Consider the following 3,467-nt stretch of genomic DNA (forward strand, 5'->3'; position numbering starts at 1 on the left):
TCAAATGAATGCCACGCGAGTACTCTACCAACTGAACCGCATCTGAGCCCCAGGGATAGGACTTCTGTATTTATTTGAGTATGTGTGTGTTCACACAGTCCTACCTGATGGAGGAAGGTCATTTGTCAATAAACAAACTGCCTTGGCCCATTTGATAGGCTACCCCTTAGGTGGGTGGAGTAGACAGAATAGAATGCTGGGAGGAAGAGGAAGTGAGCTCAGATGCAGGGCAGCTCCTCTGAGAGACAGATGCCATGCTCTCCTCTCCAGAGCAGACACGATGAAGCTCTGACCCAGGATGGACGTAGGCTAGAATCTTCCCGGTAAGCGCACCTTAGGGTGCTACATACATGAACAGAAATGGGCCAAGCAGTGTTTAAAAGAATAGAGTTTGTGTGTCATTATTTTGGGGCATAAGCTAGCCAGGCAACCATGAGCTGGGCTGTGGGAAGAGGCCCGCAGCTCCCTACTACAGATGGCGCCCACGTGGATAACTGCATCCACAGAAAGCCTGAGAAAGCTTGGGAAAGAATAGAGTAAAGCGTGTTTTCTTGGTAGCAGCAATTTCTCGGGTCTGCTCTGCTTGCTAGAGGCAAGCAAGTGCTCTCATCTAAGAGAGGCTTCCTGACTCAGCTTCAGCTGTGAAACCTTGCAGCTCATTTAAGAGGTCCTGCCACGAAACACTTAAAACGGTGTTGGTGAAAAGCTGAAGGTATACTTTTCGGTTTTCAGCCGTAGCAGGAAAAAAGTTGTGCTGTTTTAAAATGCCGGCTTTGTGGGCCATCCTGCCAGGGCAAACTCTGACTGTTTGAGGCAGGAGGTCAGCTACAGAGAGAGCATTTGAGTGTTGTAGCTTGTTTGCTGGCAAGGACCTTGAAACGCCACAGAGTTGTGGTGATAAACATGGCTACAGCTGGTATCTCCGCCATGAGGCTGGAAAGCTAAGGAATGTGCTGGATCCAGCCGTCAAAGCCACGGCTTTCGTCCTACTGATATTGCTCAGTAATTTAAAGGCTCGTGTGGTCAGAAAAAGAGAGAGATACAGTAAAGAGAGATTCAAAGACAAAGAAAACTTTAAATGATTTACAGTGTGTTTAAAAATATATACAGGCTGAAAATTAAAGTTCTTAAAAGTAAAATAAGGAAGAAAGAGAGTAGTTGGGTGTGGTAGTACACACCTTTAATCCCAACACTTGGGAGGCAGAGGGAGATTGACCTCTGAGACTTCAAGGTGTGGTAGCACACGCCTTTAATCCCACTGCCTGGGAGGCAGAGACAGACAGATCTCTGTGAGTTCAAGGACAGCCTGGTCTAAAGAGTTATTACAGGACGAAGATATACAGAAAATATAAAATAAAAGTAAAAGTAAACAAAATAGAGTTAAAATAAAGCTGCACAAAGATGGAAAATACACAGAGAATCTTGATACTGTATGCTATTATGCTCTCTTTGAATTGTTTTAATGCTGAGGAAGGAGCAACAGATGCTAAAAGATATTTGTTTATAAATGCTGCTGAATTAATCCAAGATAGATATTTTCAAAATACCTTGACTTCAGAATTTGGATCTAAGGATATGATACTTTGGAAAAGAGTTTCTTCTTTTGTTTTCACAGAGGATGAGACTCTTTGGATTGCTTCTTCGATCCCAATATGGTATGATAGACCACGTCCTCCTGAAGGGTTGCTGTGAACACCTTCAAAAAATTACTTTGCTCAACTGCCGACTGAGAGGAACCTAGCACACAGGTTATACCATGAAAGACTTGATTAACAGCGCCCCCATTCAGCAGGAAGCAGTTTGGAGAGAAATAACTGCGCCCATATTCCCAAATATTGTTTATAAATGTTCTTTTACATTTCAAGAGGGAGATGATATAGATGTGAATAATTTGCATTGATATGAATCTTGGTTTACTGATATTAATTTAAGGTCAATTTTATTATATGTATATGTATTTCTGATATTGATTAAGGTATTGTGATTGTGTAGTTCACTTAAAAATGTAATGTGTATAGGTTGTTAATGGATAATTATCAATAATAGTCAAGTTTGTAGTCATGTTAGTTAGATTTTCTAGATGTGCATGCATATATTTCAGATAGGCATTCATCATATCTTTCAAAGGCTAGAGAATATGGTATTTTAAATGTTTTAATAACTTAGGGTTTTTCATGACAATGAGACACTCTGCTCCTGGCAGCACCAATCTACTTCAAGAAGGAGATGGGCATCGAAGAGGATCCTTATGGAGTTTGATAGCCATTTGGGCAAGAAACTGCTCTTGCCTGGACTATTTTATAAACTGGACACAAAGAACCCGCGAGAGAGGACTGCTGAACTTGCCTAAAGGTGAGATGATCTTTCGGGGTTCCTGATTCATGAAAGAGTCTGTGAGACATTCTGCAGGACACAGCAGATAGTGACTGAACTGCCTTTAAATTTCTTGCTTCATGGAAACGTCTCTGGATACTATGGGCCTTTAGGCCGAAGATGGATGCCCCAACGGTACAGAGGAACTTTGGGTGACTGTCCAGGCAGTGAGATGTCTCTGTCATTTCTAGAGTTTGAAAGTTGCTTATTTCTTGTTTGCTTAGGTAATATTATATCCTTCTGGAGTCTTTGAGGGAGTTAAAGAATATATAGATAGTTATTGTTTTCCTTAGTTATGATAAAGATAAAATAGATGTAAATATTGTAATTTTTACTTGATAACTGTTTTGTTATATGTAATTTTGCTATGTTAAAGTTAAAGCCTTCCTTTTTTTTTTTGTTTAAACAGAAAAAAGGGAAATGATGGAGGAAGGTCATTTGTCAATAAACAAACTGCCTTGGCCCATTTGATAGGCTACCCCTTAGGTGGGTGGAGTAGACAGAATAGAATGCTGGGAGGAAGAGGAAGTGAGCTCAGATGCAGGGCAGCTCCTCTGAGAGACAGATGCCATGCTCTCCTCTCCAGAGCAGACACGATGAAGCTCTGACCCAGGATGGACGTAGGCTAGAATCTTCCCGGTAAGCGCACCTTAGGGTGCTACATACATGAACAGAAATGGGCCAAGCAGTGTTTAAAAGAATAGAGTTTGTGTGTCATTATTTTGGGGCATAAGCTAGCCAGGCAACCATGAGCTGGGCTGTGGGAAGAGGCCCGCAGCTCCCTACTACACCTACCAAAGCTTGTATGTGGACATTTTATGGGCAGAGTTGGTTTTTGCCTTTTCACTTTTTGGGACCCAGAGACTGAACTATGATCATTAGACTTCAAAGCCAGGGCTAAGGAGATGGCTCCGCAGCTAAGAACACTTGTTCTTACAGAGGATGCAAGTTCCATTCCAGCACCCACATGACAGTTCAACTGTCCACAACTCGGGTTCCAGGGGCTCCAATGCCCTCGTCTGACCTCTGTGGGCATCAGGCATGTGTGTGTGTACAAACACTCATATGTGCTTAAACTAAATCTAAAGACCAGC

This window comes from Chionomys nivalis, chromosome 1 (assembly GCF_950005125.1).
Source record: "Chionomys nivalis chromosome 1, mChiNiv1.1, whole genome shotgun sequence".
In the NCBI taxonomy this organism is placed as follows: domain Eukaryota; kingdom Metazoa; phylum Chordata; class Mammalia; order Rodentia; family Cricetidae; genus Chionomys; species Chionomys nivalis.